Below are 11,813 nucleotides of genomic sequence, written 5' to 3'. Positions count from 1 at the left end.
AACATATTCAATACTACAAATAGTATTACATTAGCTAGAGGATTTTTATTGAGCTTTTCCATTAGATTATAGAAATGTCCTTCTGTTTATGGTCTTCTGGGAGTTTTTAATAATAAATGGCTTTCAAATTTTGTCAAATTATTTTTCTTCAACTTTTTAGTTGATCATATGCTTTTTTCTCAATTTTTTGTTAATGTGCATTGATTTTCAAATGTTTAACTTTGTATACCTGAGATAAATTCTTGTGATCATAAAGTATTATATTTTTAAAATATTTCTAGATTCAGTTTGCTAATATTTTATTGAGGATATTTTAACATTTGTCTTCCTAAGGATATCATTCCTATTCTGCTATTTTTCTTTTCTTGTGACTTCTTTATTAGTGTTCAAATGAGGATTAGGCTCAGAAAGTGAGTTAGGAATTATGCTAATTTTTCATGTATTACATTGGATATTTGCATTTTCTTTCTTTCTTTTCTAGATTAGTTTAAATAGAGGTTCATCAATTTTACTAAACTTTTAAACAATTTTACTTTTTTCTGGCTTATTATTTGCCAGTCTTCTAGTTCACGTCTTTTCTTTCTTACTACCTTTCAATGCTTACTTTAATTTAATTTTCTCTTCCATTGTTAGCTTTTTAATGTGGAGATTTTGATGCTCAATTTTAGACCTTTCTTCTCCATTTATAATTTTAATATTAACATTTTCATATTTTTGAATAATTCAATTATTATACCAACAGTTCCTTATAATCCTCGAAAGTATTTTTTTTAGAATTTATCGTATTCATTGAATTTAAAATTTCCCTGCAGCCAATTAAGCTGACTATGTTCTCTTCCTTATGGAGGCCTGATGTGCAAGGGCTGCAAGCAATAGCCTCCTTGGTAGTGTTTCCAGCCTGTTCCTTGTATGAGTTGCTTTAAGGGACCATGGAGATAGTCCTTTCCAATATATGTTCATGTGTCAGACCTTGTGTTGTCCCCAATCTAGGCTATAGACACAGGTATGTGCAGTGCCTTTGGAAAGCCCCAGGGCCAAGTCATCATGTCCATTCGCACCAAACTGCAGCAAGGAGCACATTTTGGAGGCCCTAGGCAGGACTAAGTTCAAGTTCCCTGGTTGTCAGAAGATTCACATCTCAAAGAAATGGGGTTTTACCAAGTTTAATGAAGATGAATTTGAAGGCATGGCATCTGAGAAGTGGTTCATCCTGGATGACTGTGGGGTCAAATACCTACAATCAGGATCCCAGAACAAGCAGTGTGCCCTGTACTCATAAGGGCTCCCACTGTGCTGCCCCCTCATTTGTACCTACTTATAAATCCTACTTCCTGTGCAGAAAAACTTCCAATAATTCCTTAGGGAAAGTTTTATCAAGTATGTTATCCATTTTTCTTTAATATTTTATATAATCCACTGTCTTAATAAATTATGGAATTGATATTATTCAAAATTGGATTATGTTTTAAACATCAGGAAACATATCCAAATTAATATTCATGCCTATTATTATTCCTAAAGACAAAGGGTGCAGGACATAAAATCTTAGTGAAATTTTGGCATTATTACTAAGTATTTCTTTGAAATGTAATAAAAATAAAACCCAGAAGTGTGATAAACATGCAAAATAAATTTTAAAGGATATATATCACATTCTTCTGTTGTTCATTTCATGTTTGCTGGCCATCTCTTTCCTTGACCCAATCCACTTTCACTTAGGCCAGTGTGTTCATTGTTCCTACATCAAAGAACATACTATTGGCTGAGAAGAAAAGCATTTTCTCATGATATAATTTCAAATTTTTATGCTTTCATAAATCCCCATATATTTTTAAGAATAGGAGTGAAAATACACTTTCCATATTAAATAATTCAACTCATATCAAGTCAATAAGTAGTAACTTTAAAAATAATAATCAGAATGGTCTTACTCCCATGACATCAGGTTTATATTGCTTTACTAAGGTTACAAAAGAAACTTTACTGCATATGTTGAACTTGCTTTAGATGATACATTATTTAGTTAATTATTGAGCATGTACACCATTGTTGGCCTCAGATAATATATTTTTAAATAATATTTTGAGCACTCATTATTATAGAGGATGATATTCATCATTTATGATCCAGTCGGGTTTCTGACCCATTTATTTTCTTTCTCAACTAATGAGCTGCATATTGTTAAACATAATAGCATTCTATTTTGTGTCACTGGCAAGAAGTCCCATTTGACTTCAAACTTACACAAGTAGACAGAGCTTCTTTTTATTATTTACCATAAGAGAACTTGGAAAATATTTTGTAAAATTAACAACCAGAATATAAAACAATAACTGTATTTACTGTATTCTTAGAAACAAAAGAATATTTTAAAATCAGGAATATTAAGAATGCAAGTTCAAAAGGACATTTTTTATTTTTTATTGTGTGCTATCCAGCTGTTTGTGATGATTTCCATGAATTTATGTCAGTCATGAAAATGAACAATTTGTCAAACATGCATTATGTTTTGTGATAGGACAATGAAAAATTATTATTTCTATAAGACTGTCTAGCCTTTTTATGACTAATAATTAGAGTAAAATAAAAAAGAAAAAAATACAAAATACATACTATGTCCTTAATTGGTGATAGACATTTATTTCAATATTTCATGCCCATACAATTATAATTTATATTTATTGAGGGCCTACCATATGCAGACACTGTGCTAAAATCTTTGTATACCTTATCAATTTTAATTTACACATTCATTTATGGATACTGAGTATTGAATAAGTTGGATGGTTTGTCTAGTTTTCCCAAATAAATGGTGAATAAGAATTAGTTGTACTCTGGTATATCTGACTATAGAGCTCAGACTTTAGCCATCTCTCAATGCGGATTCTCTATCTTGAGTTTCATATGCAGAAAAATAAGAATTTTCAGGTAAGTCAAGTAAACTTCACCAAATAGAAAACACAGAATTCAAAACCACTCAGATTATTACTTTTAATTATACATGTCCTATGCTGTGTCATTTTACTATCCTAGATTTGTAAGAAGTTGTTCTCTAACACCATATATCTAAACTCTGTGGTAGGTAAGCATTTTGAGAAACCAGTTTTCTCCTTATTCTTGTCTCTAGTATCTCCTACAGTACCTGGCAAGGACACCTGTTTTATATTGCTTGTTTGTTTATTTGTTTGTATGTTTTTTATTTCAAAATTAATATGAAGGTACAAATTTTTACGTTACATTGTTCTCACTTCCAGGATAAAGTTCTAATTGTGAAAGAGCCCTTCACTCAAGGGGCAAGTTATATACCCTCACCATGTGTGTAACGGGTGAGATTCAGCCTCATGCCCTCCATCCTTCTGCCAATTGTCCTCCTGCCTCCCCCTTCCCCTGTACTAGACTATATTTGTGTTTAATGTTCATATGAGCATTGTTAGTATGGAGTACATGGGTATTTATTTTTTAATTCTTGCAATACTTTATTAAGAAGGATGTATTTCAATTCCATCCAGGTAAATGTAAAATCTGTAAAGTTTCCATGTTTTTAATGACTGAATGAAGTTACATGGTCTACATATACCACAGTTTGTTCATCCATTCATGGGTTGATGGGCACTTGGGTTGCTTCCATGACTTGGCAATTATGAATTGAGGCACAATAAAACATTGTGGTGAAAATGTCTTTGTCGTAAAATGATTTTTGTTCTTCTGGGTAGATACCTAGTAACAAATGGGATTGCAGGATTGAATGGAAGGTCTACTTTTAGATCATTGAGGATTCTCCATACTTCTCTCCAAAAAGGCTGTATTAGTTTGTAATCTCACCAGCAGTGTAGAAGTGTTCCCTTCTCTCCACATCCATGCCAGCATCTGGTGTTTTGGGACTTTGTGATGTGGGCTAATCTTGCTGTGTTTAAGTGATATCTTACAGTGGTTTTGCTTTGCATTTCTCTGATTATAAAGACAATGAGCATATTTTTGTATGTTTTTTTCTGTTCAAGTCTCTTGCCCACTTATGGAGGAGGTTGTTTGTATTTTTCTTATTGTTTAATTTTAGTTCTCTGTAGATTCTAGTTATCGGGCCTTTGTCAGATTCATAACATGCAAAAATCTTCTCCCATTCTTAAAACCATCTGTTTCCTTTGTTTGTGGTACCCTTAACTGTGCAAAAGCTTTTTAGCTTGATTAAACGCCAATTATTAATTTTTGGCGTTGCTGCAAATGCCAGGGGGTTTTACACAAAAAGTTTTTTCCTAGGCCAATTTCTTCAAGTGTTTTCCCCACACTCTCTTCGAGAATTGTTATTGTTTTGAGTCTTAAATTTAAATCTTTTATCCAGCAAGAATCAATTTTTGTCAGTGGTGAGAGGTGTGGGTCCAGTTTCCATCTTCTATATGTGGATAGCCAGTTCTCCCAGTGCCATTTGTTAAATAAGGATTCTTTCCCCCAGTGCATGCTTTTGTTAGGCTTATTGAAGATCAAATGACAATATGTGGCTGGGTTTATCTCTAGATTCTCTGTCCTGTTTCATATATCTACATCTCTATTTTTGTGCCAGTACCATGCTGTTTTTATCATTTATATTATATTTATATTTGTAGTATCACCTGAAATATGGCAGTGTGATGCCTCCAGATTTATTTTCATTTCTAGGAACTGTGTTTGCCATTTGGGTTTTTTCTGGTTCCATGTGAATCCAAGTACGGTTTTTTCAAGTTCTTTACAGTATGACATTTGGTGCTTTGATGGGAATTGCATTAAATCTGTAGATTACTCTGGGTAGTATGAGGATTTTAACAAAGTTTATTCTTCCCAGCCATGAGCATGCTATGTTCTTCCATTTGTAAGCAAATATCTCCCTGATACCCAAATCAGGAAAGGGCCCAACAAAAAATAAAACTATGCACCAATATCACTAATGCACCTGGATGCAAAAAATTCAACAAGATATTAGCAGGAAGAATACAATGACACATTAAAAATGTTATACACCATGATCAAGTTGGTTTTATCCAACTTGAAAAGCAAGGTTGGTTCAACATTCATAAATATAATACACCACATAAATAAAATAAGAAACAAAGACCATATGATACTTTCAATTGATGCAGAAAAGGCTTTTGATAATGTCCAGCATCCTTTCATGATAAAAACGCTCAAGAAAATAGGTTTAGATGGAATATTCCTTAAATTGATAAAGGGTATTTACAACAAACCCACAGCCAATATCATATCGAATGGTATAAAAGGCAAAGCATTTACACTCAAATCTGGAACCAGACAAGGATGCCCACTGTCCCTATGCTATTAACATAATGTTGGAAGTCCTAGCCATGGCAATCAGGCAAGAGAAGGGGATCAAAGGAATTCAGAAGAGGTCAAAACTCTCATTCTTTGCAGATGACATGATCTTATACCTGAAAAACCCCAGAGACTCAACTACAAAGCTCTTAGTAGTGACCAAGAAACGTAGCAGCATCTCAGGATGCAAAATCAATACCCACAAGTCAGTAGCCTTTGTATATGCCAAGCTGAGAATAAAATCAGAATAAAAAGACTATTCCTTTTACAATAGTGCCAAAGAAGATGAAATACCTGGGAATACATCTAACAACAGCTGTGAATGATCTCTCTAAAGAGAATTATGAAACTTTGAGAAAGGAAATAGCAGAAGATGTCGACATCTGGAGCATAAAAACCTTAGAAATAAACTTGGATATTTGCACATTTCTAAAAGTGGTATAACACATAAGAAAATAACAACTAATTAAAGAAAAGTATAAACTAAATTATAACTAAAATAAAACAAATATCAAATTATATATGCTAAACTAGAAATTCCAAAGATGTACAATTTATTACACATATATACCAGGCTTCAGAATCTGGGCTTGGTGAATATACATTCTATCATTTTATTTTAGGTTTAAATATATGCAAGTTATATCTTCTTTTATTGAAAGCAAACCAATAAATATTGAATGGTTAAAGTAGCTCAACATGTCTCTTCCTAACATGTGTAAAACAATTTATAATTAAATTGTAATTTTTGAAGAAAAACACCTGGACCTTTCCTGTTGATCCATGTAAACCTCATTTATTTGACTACTACATATGCTAATTTCTAGAATGGGTCATATTATCCATCAAAAAGCATTACATAGGATAAAGAAAATATAATTCAAAACAAAATGTGACGAAGAATGAAGTCGCATTGAATAGAAAATTTGAGACTGTGATGAATATAGGAGTCAGGAATATTTACTCTGTGATCAATACATTTTGGGTCTCAACATAAATCCTTTAGAGAGATAACTTTACGTGAAGATTGATTTTGTGGCATATGTACATATAATAATTAGGATCCCTATTTTTGCCATTGGAAGAAAGAAAATCTCAGATTAAGTGACTTGCCAGAGACATACATTTAGAAAACAAGTTAGGATTTGATTTTTAGAATTTATACTCATAGCACTATACAATAACGTCTAGAATTAGGAGCATCAGTGATCCAACACTATTTAAATTTAATATTGAAATATGTCACACCTAAACAGGCAGATAAAGCTGAAATACTGGAACTCAGAGGAGTGGGCGCTTGCCTCAGCTCTGAGTAAATTAGCTGTGCTTTAGCAGGCAACTCACTTATCTTTTGCAGACCACGATCTGCCAATTTGGATGTCAAGAAGGCTGGGGATAACGCACTAAAAAAGCTCTTTCTTCACAAATATTTGAAAATACCAGCTGAACTATAGGTTTATTCTTTATTTTTTTTGTAATCTGTATCTATTTTGTAACGTGCTTCATTCCCAATCCGTAGCACACAAAGATATGTACAGACACGAGGATGAAGTTAAAAGTCATCCATGGTGTTAAATTGGACTTGAAAGTTTTGCTTGCTCAGAAGATGACAACTTGATGATTCAAGTCCGTGCCTGAGAAGACTAATATATAAACTTAAATTAGAGTGGGGATTTTGGATTTGAGCCAACCCAGATGCAAAGCTTAAGAATAGTGTGCTATAACTCATTTGTAAGAAAAATTTCTGTAGTGTTATAACTCTCTGAAAAAATATTTCTAAATAAATTAAGCTAAATTTTTTTACAAATGTTTTAAAGAAAATTTAAATTTTCTAGATAACATAATACATAATACTAAACCATACGAAATATTAAAATGACACTAAGTTTTAGTAATTCATCAAAAACCACAATGTATAAACTAATCTGAAATCTTTTATAGTCTGCAGTTTTGTGGGGGGGGAAGTAAAAACTCTTCTACTATGGCTCAGAGGCAATTTATTCCCTCAGAAGATATTCTATATGTTCTTAGAAAGTTGAAAGAAACAGTATTCACATAATGAATAGAAGTAACAGCAATTTCATTTATGAAATGTACTTTATTTTGCTTATTCTTTGATTCCCATCTATTAATCCCTCTTTCAGAGATCTTACCAAATATATAGTTGTACATTTTAGCAGCATTCCTAGTAGACATCAGTTTTAACATTAACAAATGATGATAAAACCCTTACTTTCAACACAGAAGTCAAATGGAACAAATTTGTTTAATACATTCAGCTGGGTCTGTTCATTCTGATTCATGCAGAGAAACAGCTTGACCACCCACTCAGAGAACTGCCTGAGGTCCAACATGCAGGCTGCAAATGTCACTGCCCACCACACACTGTGGAGCAGAAATCCTGCTTCTGGTTACTTGCCACCTGGCAATGCCCGCCCCATGTGTGCACTTCCAGGTGGGGTGATAGTCCAGATCCTGGATTTCCAGATCCAGAAGGTGCAAGATTGTCCTCTTGCTGCTTCAACATTGGAGCTGTCTATTATCTCAGAAACCCAAGTCCGTAGACCAAGGACGAAGGCAACTTGCTTCTAGGTTTTAATCAAATATTGTGAGGCCAATGTGCTCCAACTCATTTAAGGGATGGGTAAGATCGGACTGAGCAAGCTTCACATGACTATAACACCTGCTACCACTCATAGCACCACCTCTCTTTATTCTCTTGTACTCTCATACACAAAAGATTCTGTGTTTTTTTTCCTTTCTACCAATAACGATTTTCTCCTGTTCGTAGGGAAATTCATTCAATTACATCATCCTTGTTATTTTTTCTCTTTTTTTTAAGAGAAAAACTGAAGGCATTAAACTATATTGATATATTTTGCTGACTTTCATCCAGAGGAAAATGTAAAGCTAATCTCCTACCCTGAAATATTCACATAATAAAAATAAATTTCATTTGGATTAAACACTTAAATATATGTATGTATTTAAAAATGGATATTATTGGTAAATTAGAACTGAGGAATATAATCATATTTGGAGGAGGTGGAATTAGAGGCAATATCAAGTAATCCTTAAAATGTAAACTCTAAGAAACAAGGTAAAAATATTAGCCTGCATGAAAATAAAAACATTTATGGGATACTTTATGTCATAAAGCAAACTATATCCTTAATATGGTTGTTAGAAAGTGACAATTTGAAAACAATATTGTAAAGAGCATAAGTTGTCCCCCAATTTTTACTTAGAAAATTTAACCTAAAACTATTTGGTCAAACATGAATTGCTTCATTTGACAATCCAGATCTTAAATCTATTTGTCATTATTATCTGCCCCTACTATTATTTTACATACACGCACACACACACACACAGAAATATCATTAACATATTTTGCAAATCTAACAAAAGAGTAATTCAGTGCTTCTTTGGAACTAGGAAATGCATAACCAAAACAATCCTACACAAAAGGAAAATAAGCCGGAGGCATCACATTACTTGGCTTCAAACGATACTGCAAGCTTATAGTAACCTAAAGGGCATGGTTTTGACACTAAAATAGAGACACAGACCAACAGAACAGAACACTCATATGTAAAACCATCTCCTTACAATCAATTGATGTTTGATAAAGCAGGCACCAATAAACATGGGGGAAAAGCATCCCTGTCAACAAATGTGCTTGGAAAACTGGATAGCCACACGCAGAAGCGTGAAACAGGACCCCCGTCTCTCTTCACTTGCAAATATTAATTCAAGATGCATAAGACTTAAATGTAAGGTGTGAAAACATAAGTAGTTTTGAAAAAATGTAGGAAAACTCTTGTACCTATCAGTCTAGGAAAAGAACTTTTAATCAGAACAAATAGAAACCTATAAATGGAGAAATATTCAGAATCTACACATCTGATAAAGGGCTAAGATCCAGAATCTACAAAGAACTGAAAATAATTTGGCAAGAATAAAACAGACGACTCCATTGAAAGTGGGCAAAAGACACGAACAGTTGTTTTACAAAAGAAGACAGACAAATTAGCAACAAACATATGGAAGAAAAAATGCTCAACATCACTACTCATCAGAGAAATGCAAACTAAAACCACACTGAGATATCACTTACCCCTGTTAGAATGGATTTTATTAAAAAGCTAAAACTATAGATACTGGTGTGGATGCATAGAGAAAGGAATGCTTATTTACTATTGGTAGGAATGCAAATTAATACAATCTTTATGGAAAATAGTAAGGAGATTTCTCAAAGAATTAAAGCATACCCACCTTTTCATCCAGGAATCTCAATGCTTGGTATGTACCCAAAGGAAAAGAAGTCATTTTTTGTTAAAAGTATACCTGCACTTGAGTGTTTATTGCTGCACAATTCACACTACAAAGATCTAGAATCAACCAAGTGTCCATTAATTCATTAATGGATTAGCAAAACGTGGTACATGTATATCATGGAGTACTACTCAGCCATAAGAAAGGACAAAGTAATGTCTTTTTGCAGTTCATTATATTAAGTGAAGTATCTCAAGAATGGAAAGTGAAACAGTATATGTACTCTCTAACATTACATAAGACTGATACTTAAATATTATCTGGAAATTATGGAATAAAATAACATTGCCTTTTTAACATTTATAATAATTTTGTTCCTTAAAATATTTCAAATAAATACAATTTGCTGTAAATTCCTACAGGAGCTTATAATTTAATGCAATTCTTTAGTGAATCCTTGATAAAATGAATAATTATTCTTTGGTCATTTTTTTTTCCTAGAAATTCAGGTACTTTACATATGCATTGTATCTAACATACACTAGCTAGGGAAATTTATTATAATAAAACAGCTTACATAAAGCATGAATCACTATTTTTTTTGATGTGTCTTTTCTCGCTTTTAGATTTGTTGACAAATGTTTTCTATTATATGGCTGACTCGTCTTTAGGCATACATGATTGACATATACAAAAGGCACATTCTCTTTTTTTTTTTGAGACAGTCTCACTATGTCACTCTTGGTAGAGTGCTGTCATGTCACAGCTCACAGCAACCTCCAACTCTTGGCCTTAAGTGATTCTGTTGCCTCAGCCTCCCAAGTAGCTAGGATCACAGGCACCCACCATAACTGGCTATTTTTTGATTGTACTTCTCATTGTTGTTTGGCATGCCCAGCCTGATTTCGAACCCATCAGCTCCGGTGTATGTGGGTGGTGCCTTAGCCACTGAGCCACAGGCACCGAGCCAGGCACATTCTTTTTTTAACTACACATGTCCCCTTTGCCTCTCTCTGACTCTTCAGGATGTCTCCAGCTCCTGAGGCCCTCTGTTGTGCATTTTTACTGCTGTCTTTATACTCCTCCAAACACATATGAATATACCCCCCATCCCTGCTCCTCTAACAGGTACCCATAACACTATGGTCGCTTGTGGAAACTTTGAGTTTTGTTCCCTGTTTTCTACTTTGAGCCAGAAAAAAAAAAATGAGTTATTAATCTAAGCGTCTGTGATTGCCTGCTTGAGACGGAACAGACATGATCACCTATCCAAGGGATGAGAGCAGGAAGTATTAATGGAAAGTAGCACAGAAGGAGTAGGAAAGGACGGGGACAATGGACTACTGGACATTGCTCAAACATGAAAGAGAAAAACAGAGGACTGGAAGCTCTGTGCCCGCTGGGCGCCCACGCTGTCTTTAGGCTTAGTTAACTGTTCCTCATCCATTCAATCTCCATTCATTGTTACCTCCTCTGTGAAGTTCTTCTTAATTCTCTTAGGAGTGATTAAGCATACGTTCTTCTATTTAATTTCCCACACACCATTATAAAAACAAGTATCTGGCAGTTTTTTGTTACTAGCATACAGAAAAATCTGACTTTCTGAGCAAGTGAGTTTAATTCCTACCTCTGAGAAAGAGTGTTTACCTGTCAATTTCTGGTTATGAGCCGAGATGCTCCTAAGTTGGAAAAATGTTCATAAAGAAATATTGGAGCCAGGACACTTTTTTACTTTTGTAAGAAATGCAAGTTGAAGGCCAGCACAAAATCACCTGAGACTGTAAGTGACAGAAAAGAGAAGGAAGGGAGAATGTGGGTTAAGGACTCAAAGAAAAGTAGACAGATAACGGGCCTAAAAAATAAACCTGCATTCTCAGATGCTAAAGAGGTGATTCTGATTATAAAAAAAGAAGGTGCATTACATATCAAGAGGCATTCAGAGCAAATGCTTCGGTCACCTTGCTTTGGTGATGTTGGTACAGGACAGTGTGTTGCGTCTAGTCTCAAAGGAATTGTAGCTAAAACACCAGCTTTCCTCACGGGCTCTGTGGTTGTAATTGTTTATTTATAAATGGTCCTTTCTTGAGTACAACCCAATTAAGCTAAATACATGTGCTTTTTTATCTTCACATTTCCAGTAACTCACATAGTGTATATACTGTTTGCTTAATAAATAGAGGTGGAATGAATTTTTATAAATAGGAATGGTTTAAATTGTGCCTAAGCACGAGTGAGAG

General features: G+C 33.9%; 1 non-coding gene across 1 annotated transcript; it reads left to right on the top strand.

The window, feature by feature from the left end:
• The first annotated feature begins 806 nt into the window (after positions 1-806).
• Positions 807-941, top strand: LOC128591036 (small nucleolar RNA SNORA70). The gene has a single exon (XR_008381478.1). It is a non-coding gene; the product is annotated as a small nucleolar RNA SNORA70 (small nucleolar RNA).
• Positions 942-11,813: the final 10,872 nt, after the last annotated feature.

The sequence above is a fragment of the Nycticebus coucang genome, chromosome 7, assembly GCF_027406575.1.
Source record: "Nycticebus coucang isolate mNycCou1 chromosome 7, mNycCou1.pri, whole genome shotgun sequence".
Classification (NCBI taxonomy): Eukaryota; Metazoa; Chordata; class Mammalia; order Primates; family Lorisidae; genus Nycticebus; species Nycticebus coucang.
Note: the sequence above shows the minus strand (reverse complement) of the source record. Positions and strands in the feature narration are given on the sequence as shown.